The sequence below is a fragment of the Mandrillus leucophaeus genome, unplaced genomic scaffold (assembly GCF_000951045.1).
Source record: "Mandrillus leucophaeus isolate KB7577 unplaced genomic scaffold, Mleu.le_1.0 Scaffold202, whole genome shotgun sequence".
In the NCBI taxonomy this organism is placed as follows: Eukaryota; Metazoa; Chordata; class Mammalia; order Primates; family Cercopithecidae; genus Mandrillus; species Mandrillus leucophaeus.
Genome location: NW_012102055.1, coordinates 302,918 through 327,416, shown reverse-complemented (window position 1 = coordinate 327,416; position 24,499 = coordinate 302,918). Strand labels below are relative to the sequence as shown.

Here is a 24,499-nt window from a genome sequence, read left to right as displayed (position 1 = left end):
TCTCTCTCTCTCTCTCTCTCTCTCTCTCTTTTATAGAGGGAGTCTCGCTCTGTCACCTAGGCTAGAGTGCAGTGGCACAATCTCAGCTCACTGCAACCTCCACCTCCTGGGCTCAAGCAATTCTCCTGCCTCAGCCTCCTGACCAGTTGGGATTACAGGCATGCACCACCACATCCAGCTAATTTTTGTATTTTTAGTAGAGACAGGGTTTTGCCATGTTGGCCAGGCTGGTCTCAAACTCCCGACTTCAGATGATCCGCATGCCTCAGCCTCCCAAAGTGCTGGGATTACAGGTGTGAGCCACCGCACCTGGCTGCCCTTGGGGATTTCTAAAATTTGGGGTTTTAAAAAAAAATTTCAACTTCTATTTTAGAATCAGGAGGCACATGCACAGGTTTATTACATGAGTATATTGCATGATGCTGAGGTTTAGGGTATGAGTGATCCTATCAATTGTGAGCACAGTACCCAATAGATTTTTAACCCTCACTCCCCTCCCTCCCTCCGCCCACCTTCTAGTAGCCTCAGTGTCTATTGTTGCATCTTTATGTCCAAGAGTACCAATGTTTAGCTCCCACTGATAGGAGAGAACATACGGTATTTGGTTTTCTGTTCCTGTGCTAATTTGCCTAGGATAATGGCCTCTGGCTGCATCTATGTTGCTGCAAAGGACATGATTTCATTCTTTTTAAAAATTGAAAATAGAAATGGACATATTACAGTTTCTGCCCTTTGTGTGCTAGCTTTGCAAACAGATGCACCCAAACTCAAACACTGGTTTTTGCCATTCGTTAGCTTTAAGAGCTTGTACAAGTTACTCAGTCTCACTGAGCCTCAATTTGTCTGGCATTTAATAGATATTCAATAAACTATAACTCTTCATTTCTGTGGTTATTACTGTTTTCATATCAGTCAAAGTTGATTGCAGGAAACAGAAACCTGGTATTTCATGTAGAATGGGATTGAATGCAGTAGATTAGCTGGCTGCAAAATTCCTAGACAGCATGGTAGATCAGCAGTCAGGAGTCTCACTCTGAACGAATTAGTACAGGGACATAAAACTGCAGCTGCTGTAAGCAGAGGTCAGGAAGGCATTGCTGTTGCTGCCACAACTTCTTCTAAACACCTACAAGGCCAAGTCTGACAGCCACCTGAAAATACTCATTTCTGCAGCCATCCTCACCAACAGGAATAGCAGCAAGAAGATGACCTTTGTCTTAACTTTAGTGACATCCAAATCTCATTCAAGTGCATCTAATTGTCAGAACATCATTTACATCTAGAACCCTAGCTGCAAAGGAGTCAGGAAAGTTGATTTTCAACCCTCAAGCCCCTGTGGCACAGTAAGACACATTGAAAAAGGTGGAAATGGATGCTGAGTGATAATTGACAATATCCAACACATTACTCCTGGCTGCCATCTCTACCACCAATAGAATGTGGCCTTAGTACCACTGCCACAGCCATGGGGATGGTCTGGCACAGAGTTTGTGGCAATTTTCATCCCCATAAGGTAAGTAATGTGGGTTTCTGGTACTGCAGCCTATAACAATTTACAGACATTTTCTTTGTTTGAAATTAGGCCACGTGGGATCAGATGCGTAACCTTTTCTGTTGAACATCCTAATGTGAACAACAGAGTCTATCAGCCCTGGGTAGAGAGTCACATTCAGAATTGAAACAAACACATGTGATCAGACTGGAACAGTTTTATGAATAATAAAGACATTTCTGATTAAATAAATTGCTCAGTGCTCAAATCACCATTCAAACAGGAAATTGACTCTTACATCTGTTCTTTATAATAAGCATATGGAAACACACCCTATGAACTTCCAATTATCCACTCCAAGAATACATGATGTCAAATGGGTGGATTACAGATACATCAGAACCACAAATGATTCAAACTACTATTTTATTCTCTTCTCTGAGTGTCCAAAGAACTAAGAAACCCATGAGTGTCCTTTTACCTGTATGCTCATTGTTTGCTCTCTCTGCTCCTTGATTAGCATGAAAAACAATCGATCAATGATAGGCAGCCAGAGAGGAAAAAACACAGTAGATACTAAGCTGGGGAAAGATGAAGAATATGTGTTCATGGTATACAGACAAACTAAAGAGGCATAAACAGATGAAGTGAAACTTTTGAGTTCAAAAAAACAAATTGACAGGAGCAGTATCATGGAAGTCTAACTCATCAGAGATGCAAAAGAGGTTGCATCATCAGAGATGCAAAAGAGGTTGAACTTTTTCTTACAATAGATTCATACAAAACCATTTACAGAGTAAACACTCCTCCAACATTTGTATGTCGACAAACATCTAATTGTAGTTTGCTACACAAAGCCATACAAAATAAACATTCATTTAAAATACTATTAACTTAATTATGGTAATAGATTCAATGTGTAAACCTAGAAAATTATGGGCTGGTGATATTAGGTTGTTCAATTTTAAAATAATATGTTGATTATTAATAGCAACACAGTCCTAGTAATAACCAGATCATGACAGTGGAATGGTAAATACACATGAAGTATTCAGAAAAAAAAATTCACAGATGCTTCTATTATGGCAAATAAGGGTTGTCATGGTTAAAACAGCCCTACCTCTCTAAAAATGAATTAATCAAAACACTTATCCTGAATGGCATTTTCTAGTTCTGGGAATAAATTTGTTACTTCTCACTTGTCACACTAATGAAGTCCCACTGTAAGATTTAAGAGCAACAGCTCATCTGGCATTGTTATTTATATCTCCACTGGAAAGTAGCTGTTTCTTTACTTGTAGTACCGTAAGGTCCAGTTTTGAGAATACAGCAAATTGAGTTAAAGAGTGACTCTTGTTGTTGTCTCATTATTTTTTCCCTTTAAATATAATTTTGAAAAAAATTAGTCCTTTTTATTTCAATGGATTCATACTTACCCAAATGAGAGAAGAATAAATTACACAAGTGCAATGTCCATGTGTAAAAAAAATCAATGAGATACATATGTGTTATAAACCACACAGTAAATTGAAAGGAAGGTGGGTGGTTAAGTCACTCTAGTCTTCACAATCTATAACTCAGTTAAACAACGAAAGGCAAAGTTGTAGCTGCCTCTGTAGGAAGTAAGTAGGTAGGTATAACATGGGGAGATGAACAGATACAACGAAGGAAGGAAGGAGGGAAGGAAGGAAGAAAGAAGGGAAGGAAAGAAGGATGGAAGGGAGGAAGAGAGTAGAAAAGGAAGGAAAGAATTAGGGAAAGAGAGAAGGAAGAAGGAGGGGAGCAGGGGAGGAGGAAGGAGAAAGGAAAGTAGGCAGGCAAGACAAACAAATAATCGTGTTGTTTTTACATTAGACTATTACTAAGACAGACCCCATTCTAAGATGCAGATTATTCCCATGAAACCTCATGCCCATCGGTGTGTTCCACTGGACTAATGAATATGAAGTGTATGTTCATCTATTGATCTGAATTAAGTCCTACGACCAGAATTTAGTGTCATTAATGATCTCTTTAATGAATGCAGGCAGAAACCATTATCAAATGATGATTTTTTTTTTCATCTTGGAAAGATTATTTTAAATCCAAACACATTCTTCCAACTCTGTTTTAACCACCAAGAGATATATTTTACAACACAGAAAATTCCTTATGATAGAGCTCTTTCCTATATCCCATTCTTCCTCTGGCCCTCAAAGTTTCAGACACACTGATCATTTGTTATTTTATATCTGGAAATTCCACTGTAAGGTATTTCCTGGTCCTGTCTCTTTTTCTGTACTTTTTACTACTTTGGGACAGCTTTTGATTTTGTATATATCACAATGTTTTGTGTTTAACTGAGTTGTAATTTCATTGCATTTCTCTGCCCATGTAACTGACCCCCTTCACCACTAAACTTGTGAGCTCCTCAGGGGTAGGCACATATTTTATATTTTGTTTGCATTACTAAAGCATAGCATATGGCTTTATACAGAGTATGTGCTCAGTAAATGTTTACAATAAACTGAATTGACACAGTCATTTATTTTTCATTTGACCATTTTAAAAGACTGTCTTCAGAATAAACCAAGACTCTTTTTATTTATTTTATTTTTATTTTATTTTATTTTATTTTTGAGTTGGAATTTCGCGCAAACTCAGTCAAGGTCAAATTTCGTTTTGTTGCCCAGGCTGGAGTGCAATGGCACGATCTCGGCTCAGTGCAACCTCTACCTCCCAGGCTCAAGTGATTCTCCTGCCTCATCCTCCCTAGTAGCTGGGATTACAGGCGCCTGCCACCACACCCAGCTAACTTTTTGTATTTTTAGTAGAGATGGGGTTTCACTATGTTGGCCAGGCTGGTCTCGAACGCCTAACCTCAGGCAATCCACCCGCCTCAGCCTCCCAAAGTGCTGGAATTACAGGCGTAAGCCACCGTGCCCGGCTAACTCTTTTTAAAATCCTCATGTCTAGATCACCCTCTAGACCAATGAAATCAAAATGTCTGCAGGTAAGAGCTGGACATCAGTATTTTTTAGAGCTCTCCAAGTGTTTTCAAGGTGCAACAAAATCTGGAAACCAGTGCCCTACAGCATTTTCCAGCCACTCTTGGTGCTTTGTGTCAGCAGAGTAGAAGGGACATTCCCCTGCCCAAGGCCTGTCCCTCCAGACATGCACCAACTGCGGAAAAAGTGTATAATGGTTCAAGAAAGAGAAATTTAACATTTCTTCTCCCCACCTCCAGTTCCTACCAAATGCTTCACTCCTGGGCTTTGGACAATATTTTCATTTATTTTCCCACAATGGCTTTTAAAATATATCTCTGGGGGGTTAAAACAGAGTTGGAAGAATGTGTTTGGATTTAAAATAATCTTTCCAAGATGGAAAAAAAAAAAATCATCATTTGATAATGGTTTCTGCCTGAGTTCATTAAAGAGATCACTGTGACGCTACATTCTAATCCTACGACTTAATTCAGATCAATAGCTGAACATACACTTCATATTCATTAGTCCAGAGGAACACGCAGATGGGCATGTTTTACTGAAGTGTCTCATCAGAACATATTTAAGGAGCTGAAAGAGACCATGCTGTCCTTCTACAAGAACTTGGCAGTATCCCTCTCCCCTCCCGCATATGGATGAAGACGTCTTCGCTAGTATGTCCCTCACATTTGGTTAGTTTGGGACCCTTAATACAGCGAATCAGAGTTTGGCTTAAAGTACAGTTTTACAAAATAAACTAAGTTTTAGTTATGTATTCAGAAAGGCAGACCTTCCTATAAATAGTCCTTTATGTGGAATTTGCAATCCTATCTACAATGATCTGTTAAGCAGATGCCTCTGTATGCAACAGAGGAAGCTAACCTGGGGTAAACTTAAAGTTCTGTTGGAATAGATTTTGTGGTCCCTTCTTTAAACTCCCTGCCCCAGTTTGGATCTTCCAGCTCAGTTGGAGGTTTCACACCAAGGCTGAGAAAAAAATCTGTAAGAGAAAAAACAAATTGCATTCTGCCCCTGAGGTGAGAACTTAGTGAGGGTAATTCACAAAGAGCTAGGAAAAGACCACTCTCTCCCTTGCATTTTGTGCATGGCCAAAGGGCACTACATCTACATTTGCTGTTGATGATTTTCGTGAACATTAAACTCACATGCAGAATTTATTCTCCATTCCCCATTAGGAGAGTTATGCAACCTGAATCCTTAATGGACTTAATCGGCAGGATAACATGACATTTCTCCCATCCTGTGCTAAGTACAAGGCAGAATACAAAGACATATGAGAGACATCTCTGCCCTTGAGGATTTTATAATCTAGTTGGAGAGAGGAGAGGGTCACAAAAAGTACTATAATGTATGACATGTCTACTAAAGGGACTGCTCAAGTCAAGGCTCATTTGTTTGCAAGGAAGAGAAACACTCAAAATTGCTCAAGTTCAGATGCAGCACATTTTTGTAGAAAGCCCAAGGAAAGCTAAACTACCAGCTTCCTAGAAAGGCAAATGCAGAGAGCACAGAAGTCTTGTCTTATCTCTGGCGGTATCATCTTGCCTGCTTTATTTATCCTCTCTTGTCTGGCTTCCTCTGCATCTGCTCTGAAGATCACTATATGTCAAACTTTCTAGAAGACACCTCACATACACTAACTCAGTTAATTTCACACTTGAAAATATCTTAAAGAAGCAGATACTACTATCTCTTCTATCATCATCATCAAAAGCAGGACCAGAAGCATTATAGGCTGGACACTGTGCTAAGTGACTTCCTTATGTTATCTAGCCTTATCACAGGCCTGGGAAGAAAGAGAATGAGAAGGGAAAAAAATGAAAGGGCAGACAGCAGGAGATTTTACAGAAGAAAATGTTTGACCGTTCCCACATTACTAAATTACTTCAAAGCCTTCACTCCTCTGGGTCCTGTGTAGACATGGTTCTTTCGATTTTGCGATTTAGGAAAACATCTTCTGCTCCATCCATATCTGCATGTATAGATCATTTTCTCTTTCACTTCCTGGCAGCTGAGCCCAAATTTACTCTTAAGTCTCTTACAAAGGAAACATATTGGATGGGGTTGAACTAAATCTGAAAATCCTCAAAATATCCAAAATTCAACAAGTGTTCACCTGAAAGTATATTTTCCACATGTAATGCACTATGATGGATGTTGATACTCTTATTTCTACATAAGAACATATACAGCAAAAGGAAGTGAATGTTATTTGGCTGAAAGATGTGGAAAGAGTACTGATTAAATGTCAGGAGAGGTTATTTGAATGGAAGGTCCATTTGAACCATTTCTATAAAGCTTCAGTAGAATTTTTATAAGATAAGAAAAGACTCAAATGGAAGAATCAAACAGGCATCTTTCATAATCTGTTGGGAAGGCATAAAGAGTTGGTTAAGCAGAGAATGATGGAGTGGGAGAGAGACGCCCTCTCTCTGATTTGGGGTCAATCTACATCAAAACAGTCCCTTCAGCAAAGCTAAAATGGCTAAAATTAACAAGATCTGATATTACTAGTGGATGTGGAACAACTGAAATTCTCATACACTGCTGGCAAGAGTGTAAATTTGTAAAAACAGTATAGAAAATAGTTAAAGCTAACAGAAGCATATCCTGCGACTCAGCAATTCTACTGCTAGGAATGTAACTCAACAGAAATGTGAACATATTTCACCCAATATACAAGAGTATGAATACAAGAGTATTCATACTAGCCCTATTAATTATAGCTCAAACTAGGAATGACTCAATTGTCCATTAGTAGTAGAATGAATAATTAAAATGCAGTATATTTACATAATGTGATACTATACTACATTGAAAATGAATGAAGTACAACTGCACGTAACAACATGGATGACTTTCACAACCATAGTGTTAAGTCAAAGAAACCAATACACACCATATGATTGCATTTACATAAAGTTCCAAAACAGGCAAAAATAATCCACTGACTGCCTGAGACCCTGTTGCTGAAGATGTCACATGCAGGGCTCTGGTCTTCATTCCAGGTGAACCCAGACTTTCAGTCATCCCCACCAAGGTGCCAGACCTGGGAATGAAGTTGTCTTGCTCCTTCTAGACCAGCCCATCTGCCAGCTGAATGGCACTGAGTGTTGTTTGTCCATGTCTTGTATAATAGGCTTCCCCAGCCAAGCCTGTCAAAGTTTCTAACAGACAAAATCATGGACTGCAACAAAATGGTGGTTGTGTTAAGCCACTAGGTCTTGGGTAGTCTATTATGTACCTGTAACTGAAACACCTCTCAATCTACCAGGGTTGAAACCTCCTTGTTTTCTCACACTCATCCTGTTCCCTACATACAATTAGAGAAGAGCTGCCTGTAGTTAAGAACATGAGCAATAGAGCCAGACATCCTGGGTTCAGAGTCCTACTTAGCAGATTGCTAGCAATACGGCCTCAGCTAATTATTCAAGAGCTCTAAATCTGTTTGCTCATATGAAAATGTGGACAAACGCTGACTTATTTATTTAGTTGATGTGAGGCTTGAAAGTATATGTAAATAAAGGTCTAGTATTTAAAGAATTAGGAAATTAAAGAATTGTATTTTTTGATTAATGCTTAGTGTTTTGAAAGTACACAATACATAAAACCCATTAATCAATCAGCCTTGTAGGTTATTTCCTTACCATCTCCCTCCCATATAGATACTTCTTTCCATTTCTGCTACCACCACCTAGTTAAATGACTCAGGATAAGTTTCTGCATTGACCTTCAAATTCTTCTTCCCAACTTCTGCTCTTTCCTTGGCATGACATGTCTCACAGTGTTACTAAAACTGACTTTGCAAAAATTATAACAGTGAGAAAATTATGGCAGCTCAAGTCTGATTTAACCCCCCATCTTGCCTTTCCCTTAATCATTCCTGGTCTTAGGCTAAGCTAACTTTATAGTTTACATGGTAATAGGCTTTCCCCAAAACTCAACCACGTTTGTAAAGTTAATGAAAATGCCATCAGGCTAGGGGAAGGGGAGGAACCTGAATTCTGCTAAGGCATAGACTGGTCACAAGCTCTGTCCTACAGATAACATCTCTATTGTAGACTGGCCTGTTGAGATATCTTTCCAGGTTTTTTGCAGGTCTGATACCCATGGCTCCACCTGGCCCCCACCAACCTTACTGTTGCTTCTGTGGCCCCACCCAGAAGCAGGTCAGCTCAAGAGGACAGCTTCAACCCACTATGATTTCATCTCTGCCCCAGCCAATCAGCAGCAAGCACCCATTTTAGCCATACCCACCCCCTTCCCCAAACTGCCTTTGAAAAACCCCTGACCTACAAGCCTTCCAGGAGATTGATTTGAGTAGTAACTTGGTCTCCTGTATGGCATGGCCAGCCTCATGTCAATTAAACTCTTTCTTTACCGCAATGCTGTGGTCTTTATTTGTGCAGTGGGGCAGGAAGAACTGGTTGGGTGGTCACATTACCATACTAATCTTCCTAAAACAAAACAAGCAAAACTTAAAACTCAGCATATTTAAGGCCTTCTAGAGGATGATCCCTGCTTTTTTTTTTTTTTTTTGGTAATCTTTTCTATTATCTCTTCCCTGCTAGTACCGCAGGTTTCCATTTAAAAGAATGACTCTGCTTCCCTGAACATGATCCAAATCACTGTTTACAAACTTGTAACTGTCCTAAATGCCTTTTCACACATCTCTAGCTGTTGAAATCCTATTTACCCCAAAAGAGTATTTCAAATCTCAGCCTATCAACTAACACTTTGCTAATTCTGTGTTTCCTTGTTTCTCTGTTAGCATCTCTCTCTCTTCTTCTCTCTTTCATGACTCTCCCTCATGCTTTAAAATTCCACAGCAATAAATCTAAATCTCCTTTGTGACAATGGCCTCAACTATCCACATATTACAGTCATTTGCAGGTTTTTTTTTGGGGGGGGTGGGGTATGGAGTCTTGTTCTGTTGCCCAGGCTGGAGTGCAGTGGCACAATCTCGGCTCACTGCAACCTCCATCTCCTGGGTTCAAGACATTCTCCTACCTCAGCCTCCTGAGTAGCTGGGACTACAGGCATGCACCACTACGCCTGGCTAATTTTTGTATTTTTAGTAGAAACAGGGTTTCACCATGTTGGCCAAGCTGGTCTGAAACTCCTGACCTTAAGTGATCTGCCCGCCTCAGCATCCCAAAGTACTGGCATTACAGGCATAAGCCAGCACACCCAGCCCATTTGCAGTTTTCTAAATCTCCATAACGTAATATAAACCTTTTAGCTCTAGCTTAACGCTTTGCACCTAGTGGACATTTAATAAATATTTGTTGAATTGTACCAAAAGGCTAGAATGAGCTGAATTTACTGGCAAAAGAGGCAGGACCTTGTCAAGAGTTTGCATGTCAAACAAAATTTCTGTGTGTCTAATCCATTTTGAAAACTATTTGCATCTCAACTGATGAGAAATGAATTCTATTTTTAAAAACCTCTAAGAAAAGACATTTTACTGCTTCTTTCAGTAACATATCCCAGTGTGTAATAAGCTCTAATGTCAGAATAATCTCATTTCTTTCTAACCTAAATCCTTCATGTTGCAGACTGAGCTATTTCTTCTGGATTTTTCCAAGTGAAGATAAAGAAATGATGCAGTGTTCACTTAGAAATTCCTGCCAATTTTCACTTGGCTATTAAGTTTTCCTTCCTTCATCTGTATGGTTAATGCAGGTGCAGAATATTATCACTATCACCACACAACCTCAACCTCACTCACTGGACTAAGGTGACTCGCCCAAGAGCAGATGCCTGACTCAAGTCGGGCTAATAAATCTTTTCCCCAGGATTTTCTGTTCCCTGGGATCATAAAAAGAGTTTGAGATATGTCTTTTTCTTTTTTTTTTTATGTGGCCAAGGATATATGATATAAATTTCAAAAGCTATCATCTGCCATGCTCAAAGTGGTAGGGAGAAGGGCAGACTGGAAGGAGAGAGAAGAAAGTTTGCATGTATTGCTGGAAAGGGAATCCAGACAGAATCCAGGACCCTTGTTCCAATCATTCCCAAGACCCATGTGCAGCCTGGGTTTTCTAATTCCTTGCTGTTAAAGTCTTTTGTTGGAGTTCAAGAGCCACAAAGATACATTGTTAGACTTACTAGTTCTTGTATTTCTGTCGTTTGCAACTAAAATACCTTTTGCTAAGCCACTCTCTATCTCACCTGCGTTTTAATCAATCAACCAGCAAGTATTTACTCTTTCTATCATAATGGACATAAATGGTAGAAAAATGAAGGCAAGCCATTTCTTACCTTTTTTATTTTCCAAGATCAATTAACTTAGTCTCCTTTACTGTTATAGAAATAGCTTTCCATGTCTTTACCCATTGCCACTGACCTTTCCATAGCCATCTTCATCTTTTCTTAGTTCCCTAGAGCCGAACCCAGCATGCAGCAGGTATCTGAATACCACAGAGCGTGTCACATTAATGGTCTTCCACAGTCCACATGTCCTGGGCTTACCTGTGAACCCCTTAGCTACGGGGCTTCCTTGTTTTATAGTCACCTGTGGTCTTCTCTACACTTGGATGCTTCTCTTTAGGAAAGAACATTTGTCATTTTCCTCCTTCATTATCCGTTTTTGGCTTTGGACAAAATAGTGTAAGCCAATGTATAAAAGGTTCATTTCTTAGATTCAGCTACTGCTAACAGGAGGCTTTGGCTGACATTCCATATATTTAAACAGAAGGAAAAAGGGGTTTTATTTTATCCCTCACAAACTGCTACATATTGCAGTTAAAGTAAAAAAATCACAAACTGCTAGATATAGAAAGAACTATACCAAAAAGATTTCTAGAAATAATAATAAGATAATAAAAATTACTTATATCAATGAGACATAAGAGCTAAATAATAGTGTGTAGCCTCCTGGGCTCTGTAGGGTTAGATTTTATATAGCTGTTATGTTTGGAAGAAAATCAGACTTAACCAGTGGTGCCCAATATTTAAAATGAAAGCCTATTATATAATATTGTCCTATGCCAGAAATCAGCAAACTTTCTCTGTAAAGGGTCAGAGAGAAAATGTTGTAGGCTTTGGAGAATGTTGTTTCCACCATAAGAACTCAACTCTGTCATTGTTTGCTACTATTTGTCAGAAAGCAGCTGGAGACATTACATTTTAAAAATGGGCATGGCTGTGTTCCAATAAAACTTTACTTATAAAAACAGTCAGTGGGCCTAATTCAGTCTGTGGGCCATAGCTTTCCAACCCCAGTCTGTACGTAATATCTTATATAGCATAGTTTTATTCGCCATATGAAATGATGCCTAAAATGATGGGTGACGATAGGTTCTCTTGAAGTCCAGGGATTTATCTCCTGTGATGGTTAATATTAAGTGTCAAATTGATTGAATTGAAGGATGCAAGTATTATTTCTGGGTGTGCCTGTGAGGGTGTTGCTAGAGGAGTTTAACATTTGAGTCAGTGGACTGGGAGAGGAAGACCCACCTTCAATGTGAGTGGGCACCATCCAATCGGCTGCCAGCATGGCTAGAAAAGGCAGGCAGAAAGTGGAACGAGCAGGCTTGCTGAGTCTTCTGGTTCTCACCTTTCTCCTCTGCTGGATGCTTCCTGCCCTCAAACATCAGACTCCAGGTTCTTTGGCTTTTGGACCCTTGGACTTATACCACTGGTTTGCCAGGGGCTCTCAAGCCTTTGGCCACAGGCTGAAGGCTGCACTGTTGGCGTCCCTACTTTTGAGGTTTTGAGACTCAGACAGATCCACTACTGGCTTCCTTGTTCCTCAGCTTCCAGATGGCCTATCGTGGGACTTTACCTTGTGATCGAGTGAGTCAATTCTCCTTAATAAACTCCCTTCATGTATACATGTATCCATTAGTTTTGTCCCTCTAGAGAACCCTGACTAATACAACTCCTTTAACATAATTTTTATATAGTATTATTGAATACTACACATTATGTGTATATATCTATATATTTATCTAGAGATAGACAGTAGATAGATGATAGATAGATAGATAGATAGATAGATAGATAGATAGGCAGGCAGATAGATGATAGATAGGCAGATAGATGATAGATAGATAGATAGATAGATAGATAGATAGATAGATAGATAGATAGACAGGCAGATAACTTGCTAAACTTAGTTAAGCAAGATTTATGGGTTGTGGTTTTACTGTACAAGAAGCTTGGGAAGGGCAAAGCCCATAGCATCCTCGTATTTGTGAATCTAGCTCCTAGCATAGGTCCTGGCTCATATAGCAGGATCTGTGCCTCTGAGAATGAATTTGTTCATGGCTTCCAGCTCCTCTCCCCATTCCCACTTTATAAACCTCCTCTCAGTCATCCATTTTCTTCTCACTAACAATGTGTTGAGCCCCAGCTAAGGCATTCCCAGAAAAGAAGTTACAGTCATTAACATATTCATTTATCAAATATTTGATGAGCATATAAGTTAGCACTGTCATGACAGAAATTGGACATACTTGGTGAATATGTTTTATTAAAATTATCTCTGCCTATGATGTAACAAATTTAGTGATTGCAATCTGGCTTTTGTGTATAGTTTATATTAGATTGACTTCTAGTTATTTAAAAATAATTAGAAACAGTTTTGCTTCCAGACAGGTGCAAGTCATATGAAAACATGCACACATATCCCCAAAACTTCTCTTCCTACTGACATGGAATCTACTTCATTCATGGTCCTTGGGTTACTCATAGTCCTAAAAATTATTCTCTGCTAGAATTTGACACCAAGACTGAAATGTAATATTTTTCCAGAATTAATGCATTGATATCGCTACAGTAGTTCCCTTATCTGTGAGGGATATGTTCCACGATCCCCAGTGGATATCTGAAGCTAGGGATAGTACTGAACTCTTCATACACCATGCTTATTCCCATACATATTAATGATGTATGGGAATACATACTTATTCCCATACATATATACCTACAATAAGGTTTAATTTATATAAATTAGGCACAGTAAGAGATTAACAACAATTAATAATAAAATAGAACAATTGTAACAATACACTGTAAGAAAAGTTATGCGAATGTGGTCCCTCTCTCTCAAAATACTGTGCTCACCCTTCTTCCTGTGATGTGCCAATGTGAGGAGATGAAGTGAGGTGGATGACATACGCCTTGTGACATAAATGGGAAATTCCAGAAATAAACATGTCATAAGCTTTAAATTGCACACTGTTCTGAGTAGTGTGATGAAATCTCAGGCCATCCTGCACCCCAAGACGTCAAGACGTGAATCGTCCCCGTGTCCAGCATATACACACTTTAGACGCTACCAGCCCTGTTAGTCATTCAGGGGCTGTCTTGGTTATCAGAGCCACTGTCATGGTATCGTGGTGCTTGTGTTCAAGTCACCGTTATTTTACCTCATCATGGCTCCAAAGTGCAAGAGTAGTAATGCAATTTTTTGGACTCAACTTGACTGCAAGCAACTGAAACCGCGAAAAGAAAAACCACAAATAAGGGGGCACTGCTGGATTTTATGGAAAAAGTCCACAAATATCTCACATTTAAGAGATTGTTTCCTTGGAGAATGTCTTCTCCAACTTATTTGGAGAGAACTTGTTTCTCAATAATGGCAACGAGTTTGAAGTCATTTCATCAGAACAACAAGACTATGCACCATTAGCCAAACTCAAAGCACCAAAGAGTATATTCTCAAGCACTTTCAGAATGAAACAACTGTTCCATTCAAGACGGATGACAGCAATGCCTCGCCCCATCCCTTGGTCTTTCCCTCTTCAGTGTGCACCCACCTGAGCCACCACTACCAGCCCCGGCACTGCCTTCTCACTGCACAGTCCATCCACAGTTAGTGTACATCTATCTTTACCTCCCAAATCTAAATCGATTCTTGATCTGTTTTTGAACAAATGTATCTAAAAATGGCATGAAGCTCTTGGGGCATCACTACAAAACCCAACTCAAGCCTGAGGGATCCATACAGACTTGAAGTGTCTAAACTACCCCTACGCATGAAAGTATAATCTGCGTGGCTTGGTGGGGTATGTGCATCTTCTGGATAATATTATTTCCTTCTCTCATTTTCACTTAATCAATCCGAGGGGAAGGTGGAAGTTGTCTGTATTGGAGCTGTGAGTCCAAAACAGCACTACTTTAAAGACAAATTCCAAAGACGTTAGGTACATGAAAGGACCAGAACTCACATTTATAATACCTTCCTCCAGATGCAAATTATTCTCTTTCAACTTTAAATAAGTTACTATAGTATTATATCTGGAGAGAAATTAATTGTGTACCCCTTTTATATATTTTCTGCAATGATATTCCCAAATTGTTTAGAGGAAGTTTTTATATTTTTAAATAAATAATTCTTAATACATTTTGGGGAGAACACATTCTTACAGTCTGCATGTCCTGAGCAAAGTTTTCTGGAAGAATTGATGAATTCTGAGAAAACCCTTGAGGCCAGTCAAGCTGAAAAGCTTTGTGCTATGGCTAGTTAGGAACTTAGGAATCTTAACTTATTTGAGGCCAACATGCAATGCTGCCATTGTTCCAAGCAGGTGGGAAGAAATAATTTGAAATGGGGAGAAGAGACTTAGAATGAACAAATGCACATGACTCAATGAGAGCAAAGGGCAATGTGTTAAACTGTTCTACCCCAATCACGTGAATGCAGCCTAAAAGTTCAGCCCAACATCTACCTTGACTTTTAGAAGAGCATGAACAAAGTGACATCCCCAGGTATCCTCAGGAACTGCTTGTGACCCAGAACATTCCCTTCTGGGCCAGATGATGTTCCCCCCACCCCCCACCCCAGGCCCCCAGTTATCGCTGAGGAGTCCACAGCACCTTTTTTTCTATGACCTTTTCTAAAGTCAAACCAATACCAACCATGTTTTCCCAGAATCCTGAAACTCATTTACTGCTTGATAACACATTTTCAGTTATTATTTCTACTCCTTATAGCACTGCCTTAGTTATGTGTGAGTTTGCCCTCACTTTAAAGATGCCATCTGACAATGATGTAAACAAACAAACAAACAAACAAACAAACCAAAAAAACAGCTTGGTGACTTTAACAGTTTTTAGTCCACTTGGGTGGGTGATGATGACAGGGGCACCTCCGAGAAGGTGGGTCCTCTCTGGAGTCTCTGGAAGTATCTCTAGGAACTATCACGTAAATTTAAATTTAGAAATAAATTATATGAAAAGTCTAAGTGCTTCTTCCACCTTCAACGAATTAATAACATATTAATAATAAGCAGCAGTCATTGCACATTGCACAGGTGTCTTTTTCATAGCTAACATATTGTTATCTCCGTTTATCCGATTACTGTCTGAGGTAGGAGCCATTACAATTCAGTCTGCAGACCAGGAGGCGAGGTGCAAGAGAGGTTAACTAACAAGATGTTGTCCTTGGCCCTTTTTTTTCCCTCCAATGATGTAAATATCCAGCCTGGGTTTTTCTCTCTTGTGCTCCAGAAGCAAAGTGATCATCCCTTCTTTGATGCCCCCAGGCCCTGAGACTCATTATAACAAACCCCAACACAAACACATTCAGGAAAAAAACCTCATTCTCTTCCACCCCACACTCATTCGTTCCTTCTTAACTCAGTGAATGGTACATAACCCACTTAGTTTCACAAGCTTGGAAACTGGGCCATATCCAAAGCACTTCCCTGCCTTGTCCCTCATCTCCATGCAGTCACATATCTTCTGGGTGTCCTTCTGTTCTGGAGAGCTGCTTGGATTCAGTCTCGCCATCATTTCATCATTTCTTAGATCACAATGGCAGTCTCCTACTAGCCTCCCTGCCTCTGCCTCAGCTATCTGGAATGAAAATTTGTTTAGACCACCCCCTGCTTAAGATGATTGATGGGGAGTAACCCTATTGACAGGGCCAAAGCAGCATCACAGGATGTCCCGTTTTCCCTCCCCACCTCTCAGTTGATTGACTTTCTGGACCTCCTATACTCTATTGTCCCAGTCCTGCAATGTCCCAGAAACTAAACGAGAACACTGTGGAGGAGACAGGCAAGAAGAAGCAGGAAATGCAGGAGAAAGAAGGTACTCTCCCTGAGAGAGTGGAGAAGGCAAAGCTAAAGGCCAAATATCCAAGCCTAGGACAAAGGCCTGGGGGCCTAGCTTCCTTATGAAGGGACTCTGGAAAGGGAAAAAGTACTTTGACTCAGGAGACTACAACATGGCCAAAGCCAAGTAGGAGAATAAGCAGCTGCCAAGTGCACAACCAGACAAGAACCTGATGACTGGTGACCACATCCCCACCACACAGGATCTGCCCCCAGAAAATCCTCACTCATCACCAGCAAGTCAGCAGGTGGCCAAGTTGAATGATCCTGCCCAGGGCTCTGCCAGATCCTGAGATGCTGAACCTCTGGGTCTGAAATCGCCATTGCAAAATTGTAACTGAGACAATGAAAGAGATCTGACTGAACCAACTCCTTCTTGCCTCTAACCTCCAAGCAGTCTTTGTTCATTACTGGGTGTAGGCTGAACTAACTTTGGGAATAACGTAGTTTGTAGTTTATAGTTTCAAACAAAGACCACAGCAGCCCTTTCCCAAAACAAACTTCCTTCTTGCCTGGGGACTGGAATGCCTTTGTAGGACTAACAGATTAGCCACAAGATTAGAAATTATGGTTTAGGAGTCATGAGGCCTGAGGCTACAAGATTCTGACCCTCCCTAAACTTCTCCTAAGATCAGAGCTTGAGATAGTTTGCTTGGTAGATCAGCTGGCACCACTCAGATTGATAAACTGGATCATGTGATCTTGTGGCTCACCCTAGAACTGACTGACTCAGTGCAAGAGGACAGCTTCAGTTCCCTGTGGTTTCATCTCCAACCAACCAATCAGCACTCTTGACTCACTGGCCTTCCTCCACCCACCAAATTATCCTTAAAATCTCTGATCCTGGAATGCTTGGGGAAAAGTGATTTGAATAATAAAACTCCTGTCTCCGCACAGCCGGCTCTGAGAATTTTACTCTTTCTCTGTTGCAAGTCCCCTGTCTTGATAAATCAGCTCTGTCTAGGCAGAAGGTAAGGTGAACCCGTTGGGCAGTTACAGGTCCTGTGCTGGCTTCCGCCCCTCCCATCTTTTGCAGCCAGGGGTCAGGAGGTGGCTTGGGCATGGGTTAGAGAGGCAGAATCCCCTGCCCATCAGTGTCCCAGCACATGGAGTCCCTAGGGCTAAGCACCAAGACCTCGAACATTTTTTGTTTTACCTTTTTTCCAAATAACTGTTGGGAGAAATCTCAATGAAATCTTGGGGGTAGGGTTGGGAGGGTGGGGTGAGAGATTTGGAGGAATATGAATCAGAGCTTCGAGTTCATAAAAACATTCCTGATGGTCCTCCTTCTTAACCACGAGGCTAGTGTGGGATAAATATGAGAGGAGGAAGTGGAGTCGACTAGAGATGAGATCTAGTTCAGCTTTGCAGATAACTGCCTTGTTTCCATGTGGCTGGAGACCCGGTGTGAGATGAAAGAAACTCAATCTGCATAGACAGATGCAAACAGCTCCACTGGTTCTGCAGAGTTAGCTGAGCACACAATGTTAATTGTTCAGTTTAGAAAACATACAGTCCTTGAAATAGATTTTCTGTTGGGAGAAGGGCAGTGAGTTGTGGGGAAAGGAACCATGAGTGTGGGGAGCCCCAAGAGCCCAAAGGACTTTTTCAGTGTTTGAAATAAACCCCACCAGAAAAAAACAAAAAAAAAAGAAGATTAATGATGGCCTTCTAGAGACATCAGAGAACTAATCTGAATCTCTTACCACATCCAAGAACACCCATCTCGATCTGTGCCCATCCTACCTGCCCTGTTTCACTCATCCTCCCTTCTATACCCTCATGTTCCGTTAAGTGTTGCTTGTTTTTCATGCCTGCATCAATTGTTCTTTGTTCTGAAAACCCTGTCCCCACCCTTCAATATTCAGTCAGCTATCATTATTTCCAGACAGCCTTCTCCAAACTTCCTCTCCGCCCCCACCTTCCCTACCTAACACAACCAGCACAGAAGACCACTGTTGCACTACACAGCCTGAAGCTATTCTGTTTCCGAACAAGAGACCAAAAGCCACGTCTCCTATTTCTGTAACCCCAGGGCTTATCACAGTGCCTGGCACAGAGTTGATATGCCTATACCTACTATTTATGAAATGAATGAATGATAAATAAGATAGAATTCTCTGGCCATGAATATATGGGATGTGTATACTTTGCCTTTTCCCCCAAACTGAAAACTTATGTTCACCTGTCTGTATAAACACATTCATATTTATCAGTTCAACTGAACCTCTACTTCTGTTTTGAAACATAGGGTAACCATTTTGTTTCCAGCTATTAGCCATTGTTGGATCAGTTTTCAATCTAAGTTTTGTGACGGGATGTAATTCATAAACTTTATTGGCCTGACACAATTTTTAAAAATTACTATAAATCCTCCTTGGCTATCCTGGAAAAACTTTAACTGTGCTCCCCAAGCCCCAAATCAAATTTTTTCCCCATCCTTCCTGATCTCAACATGAATGATCTAATCATGTCTGTTCTGTCCCTGTGCTGTCGAACCACATTTGAATTATGCACACTAGACCAACTGACTCTCAGCATAGATTAGTAGGAAACAACAGATAAACACAGTAGAAAAACCACAGGGAAAAAGAGCACAAAGTCTGGTAACTTGAAAAACAACAACAACAAAAAAAACAAAAACAGTACAGCAGGGATTATTCTGCAAAACAGGAACAGGATCTTGAGATGTGGTAAATGGAACATTAGTCTCGAACCCAGAAACATCCCTGGAGAAGTCACTGTTCTACCACAGCTAAGGAGATGGATACTAACAAATTGTGTTTGAGATCTGAAGTGCCCAGCCTGAACAGATGGAAAAGCATTAGCAGTCAGGGAGAAGGGAGTTAGGAAATTGAACCCCATATGGGTACACCACTCTAGTAGCCATGTGTAACATGAGAGGCTCCATAAACCTGAATCACTGCAAATGACTGAAGCAAAGAATTTCAGGATTTTCAGTGACAAAGTCCAGAATACCATATGGGCCTATCAACACTAGTTAGAACTGGGAGAGGAATTTTACTAGCATGAGGGATGGTAGAGAAGACTGTAGAGAGGCAAGAGAGGAAATCCAATTTGAGATGGAATTAAAGCTAGAACCAGGCAATTCAGGGTGAAGAACAATCCAAGCCAGCATCTAGAGGTATGGAAGGGCAGACAGAGCAGTCATGTCCTAGGGAGTTTACCAGAGCAACGGGCCTGCTCAGGTGAAAAACAGAGTTCTTAGGTTAACACTAATGAGCTACCAGGTGAAGGGCCAAGAGTAGGTTTCAGTCCAAATGTAAAGGAACTCTTCTTTGAACTTCTTCTTTGATACGACCCTATGTTATCATAAAGAATGGGGAGCTGGCTGGGCACGGTGGCTCACGCCTATAATCCTAGCACTCTGGGAGGCCAAGGAGGGTGGATCACCTGAGGTCAGGAGTTCGAGACCAGCCTGGCCAACATGGCAAAACCCTGTCTCTGTTAAAAATACAAAAATTAGCTGGGCATCGTGGTACGTGCCTGTAATCCCAGCTACCAGGGAGGCTGAGGCAGGAGAATCGCTTGTACCCAGGAGACTGAGGTTGCAGTGAGCCAATATCGCACCACTGCACTCCAGCCTGGGTGACGCAGCGAGACTCTGTCTCAAAAAAAAAAAGAAATAAAATAAATAAGTAAATACAGAATGGGGAATTTATGGAGTGGGAGACAAACTCCACCCACCAGGGGTGTACACCAAGGAGGCTGCCCTCACTTTTACTCATAACCGATACCAGCTTTCCACTTTGGCCTATGGTCTGCCTGGAGCCAACAACTTGTTTATTCCATTTAGTAACCAAATTTGTTTTCAGTCACTCCTGGTTTACAATAGTCTCTCCTGGGAGTTTCACTCAAATTAATATATTACTATACTTTTACGCTGCAGTTCAAAATGTGCATCTCAGGCTCCCTCATGCTTCTCACAGGTGCCTCCCTGCCTTCTTCTCTGGGTCCCATTTCTAATTTTGCACCTGTCATCTGGCAGTGGCAGGGAGGGATAAATGTCTGTTTTTTGTGTGTGAGGGCTTCAAAGTGGAATTGAGAAAGAGCAGGACACTCCTCAGTCCAACGCAGGCCCCTGGACCATGGTGGGTGTGGTAGTGTGTGGGCTGTGGTCACTTCTTGGCTGGCCTCTTCTGCTCATACCTTCACTGGTCTGGGTTCCTGTACTGCTAGTGTCGAGTGCTGGCTCAATCACAGATGATCTCTGGATGCTATCTAGAAATCTCCATGGGCGTCCCCACAGGAGTCCCTCCCTCAGCTCTGATGAAGGTGTCCTCCCTCTCACCCTGAGGCATTGAGAGGACAACATACCTTTGGTGACCACTACTCCAGATTTTTCCTGAATGAAAAACTAGAAATTCCCACCTTATCAACTCGACCCTATGAAAACCTGGAAATGGTTTTTCACCTGTGAAAATTCTTATTTCACATCTAGGTTAACAGTGTGCAGAAGTTTCTCTCTCTCTCTTCACATGGAGAGGGGGTGAATTCACTCAGGTTGGGGATGCGACCTTAGACTCTTTCTTCAAAAGCTCTTCCGTCCTGGTCAGCATTTCAATATTCTGATGACACGAGCATGCCTGTGTTTTCAGTAGAACTTGGTGTAGATTGGGTGCTGTTGTCTCCTCAGAACCCTGAGGCCTTCACCTTGGCTACACTTTCGGGATGGAGGAAGGTCAGCAGCAAACAAGGAATTCAGGAAAGGCATGTTTAGGGGCCATTCCCCATACACTGCATACACCACAAACGGGATCAGAAAGCATCTCAGCAAAGCAGAGACAACGTTACCTAAGAGGAACAGGGAATGTGCTAAAAAGAGACGTATGCACAATTTTATTTTTAAAGCAAGAAGTAAGAATTATCTGGCAGAAATATAAAAAGTTTTTTTTTTCTCTTGAATAGAGACATGAATATATTAGTTTGACAGAGATCTTAGAAACTTAATAAAAAAGTCAACACCCATTATTCTGTATGTTATCAAAACCAAGAGTATCTGAGTCCTGGTTCTTTAAGATACAACAATCTCCTCGAGCTTTGCAATTCTTTATGTCTATTGTCTTCACTTGGATTTTCAGTCCCTTGACAATCCATTTTGTATACAATACTTTTTTTATTGTAACGGGGCATGTGGTATATTTAGCGATAGGTAGTGATTCCAATTTAAGATAAAATTCAGACGTATGTGACCTGAGTTGACAATCAGAAGAAGAGATACCTTGAACACGTGGCTTGGAGCACACCTTCACAAGTGATGCCATTCTGGGGAGCTGGCATGCTTCCCTTTACTCCAATTATAAAAGGAATTGCAATTCCAGGATTTTCCAAATGTGGAAAAAAATATGGGTTTTAGAAGCTGGGAAATACAGCAAGCAATGGGAGTAACCAGAGGAACTGGTTATGGGAGAAAATTATCAAGAAAGGTGTAATACTTATTTTCACTTGTATGAATAACAAATGGATAATAGAATAGATAATAGACAAGAAGAGAATCATCTAAATCTACCATTTGTTGCGTGTTTCCTATTTGTTTGGCATGACGTTAGGTGTAACAGAATATGGAAATAATTAAGGTAACTAACGTGACTTTTCAAGATCACACAACAGGAATGAACTGACTTAAACTGGTTTTCCTGTGGACAACTGAAAAGCAGCAAGTTACACCTGTGAGTCTGGGTTATTGCCGTAATCCTACTTTAGAAAGTTGTTTTACCCCTTCGTCCCATCCCTCATTCACACCACTTGCTCCCATAGGTCTAAGGTACAGTCAAAAATAGTAAGTGGCTCCATAGAACCATGACAGCAGCAGGTCAGCAATCCTTGCCATTTGGATTGTCAGTCTGTATGCCTCTGTATTCAGCCAACTTATCAATTTTAAGATAACATGGTCAGATTTTCCACCCTTCTACATTCTTTTCAACAGGGTCCCTAAGAGGCAAATTACACTGTGTGAAGGCAGCCTTAGAGTGGGTGGAACCACAAATATTTCCAAGTCAAAAAAGACTGGATTCGAATCCCAGCCAAGTGGCCTTATGCCAGATTAACTTCTGGAAGTTTCCATCCTCTTATCAGTGGAATGGGTCATTATAAATAGCTTTCATGGTTATTGTGAAGCTTTAATGGGATGATATCTTAAAATTCTTAACGTGGTGATTGATACAAAGAAAAAACACCATATGCTAATACAGGGGGCAACAACCTTCTTGTTTCAATTAAAATGATTTTAGAGTTCATAGGGAGAGAAAAAATGAAGGTTTGATGTTTAAGCATTACACTGCTATCTACCTTTTTCAAGGCAGGAAGGACAGGCACCGAATTAAGTTTGAAGTAAGGTGATTTCTGTAGTATTATACAGACATGCCAAAATATAATACTGCCATGCTCACATGCCAATAAAGACCCAAATCAGGAGAGAACAAGCTGTCATAATAAGTAGACAAAGACGTTGGTCATGTTAGCAAATCTGGAAAGATCTGAGCAGATGCAGAACTACAAAGCCATTATTTTCTGACTGCCTATCACCATGAAGAGTTCAGCAGGGTCACTGTGTCTGCCATTTTAATGTAGCCAACTAGCCAGGGCACTGTCACACTAATAACGTAGGTGCAGCTTAATTCTCTTAACATATTCATTTTAACCTGATAGAGTTATAGAGATGCAGCTGAATATTTTTCTCTCTTTTTGCCATAGGGAAAATGATTTCTTCATCCACTTATTAAATGACAGTCTCTTGGCTCCCGTGTCCAGGCTGAAATGTGTGATCATGCTGTCCTTCCACTGCGAGGCTGCTTTTCAGGCAGCCTGTCAGTCTGTCTATCCTGTTTTATTAGTAAGTGATGGGAAAATGCACCAGACACACTTCTCTCAAAAGAAGCAGTCCTATTTTCTACAGCTGGAAGCCTAAGATGTTTAACAGAAATGTGTAACATTTTCTCTTCTCTGCATTCATCCTTTCTGACCGGAGGCACACTCTACAGACCATTTTAAAAACGACTACAGGAAAACAACAGAGCCATCGTTTCTATTCATTCTCTCTTACAATATTGCAACTTCTGTGATTCTAATTCCACTGCCCCTGATGAATAGCTAAAGCTTTGGTGGCAGCAGAGCATTTCTTCTGCAGAACGTGGAGGTCTGCGGTCTCATTTATTTTGCTACGTGTCCTATGAATATGTTTTTTAAAAAATGTTACTCCTGAAAGAGCTTCATTGCAAAAGAAATTTCTAGCCTAGTCTCAGGCTTAATCAATCGCCCATGATTTTGCAGGCCTTAATGGGAGAAGACAGAGATAATGTAATGTGCATTATGCAAAGTTAGCTAAAAGTGAGGATGTGGAACAGCATCAGGGACCATTATCTCCCAGAAGAGTCGACGCAATAGAGGCAGACAATTAGATTAGAACATTTTTCTAACCAGGCCAGAAGGGAAGTCTTGGGGACAAGATAATATTCAGATTTGGGCAACAGCCAAGAGGTAACGACCACGAGCCGGCGTGGCATGGCAGACTCTTGCTATAGCTGTATTGGCTGTACTCTAGAATTTGAAATAAGACGAACTCCTCCTGGAATTAAAGCAATGGGTTTCATTTCCTAAGGTAGCAAATGAACCCATAGTGTGCTGTGGCTTGGATATCTGCTTCGTTCTCAAAAACTGTATGAAAATCGACTCCACCAGTCGGTCACCATTACGTTAGCTCCTTGTGGGCCGTACTGCAACACACGTGTTGCCGGGTGGTGGTGGGAGGATGGAGAACTAGGGCATAAATACAAGAAAAAAGCCCTGGCCTCATTAAAAGGTGCTTTGTTATATAGACATACACACAAATGCGTGTTGATCTAGGATGCCCAATCCCCACTGCATGCCCAGCTCCCAGGAATTTGCTCAGAGCCTTATAGACATCATCTAGTAATGGCTTAAATTGCTAGATT

The 24,499-nt window shown here is 40.8% G+C and overlaps 1 protein-coding gene and 1 pseudogene across 1 annotated transcript in view; one reads left to right on the top strand and one right to left on the bottom strand.

Annotated features, from left to right (window-relative positions):
- The window catches only part of MACROD2 (MACRO domain containing 2), a 584,358-nt gene that overhangs the window by 429,827 nt on the left and 130,032 nt on the right, over positions 1-24,499 (bottom strand). The window lies entirely within an intron of this gene.
- Positions 16,452-16,812, top strand: LOC105539275 (annotated as a pseudogene).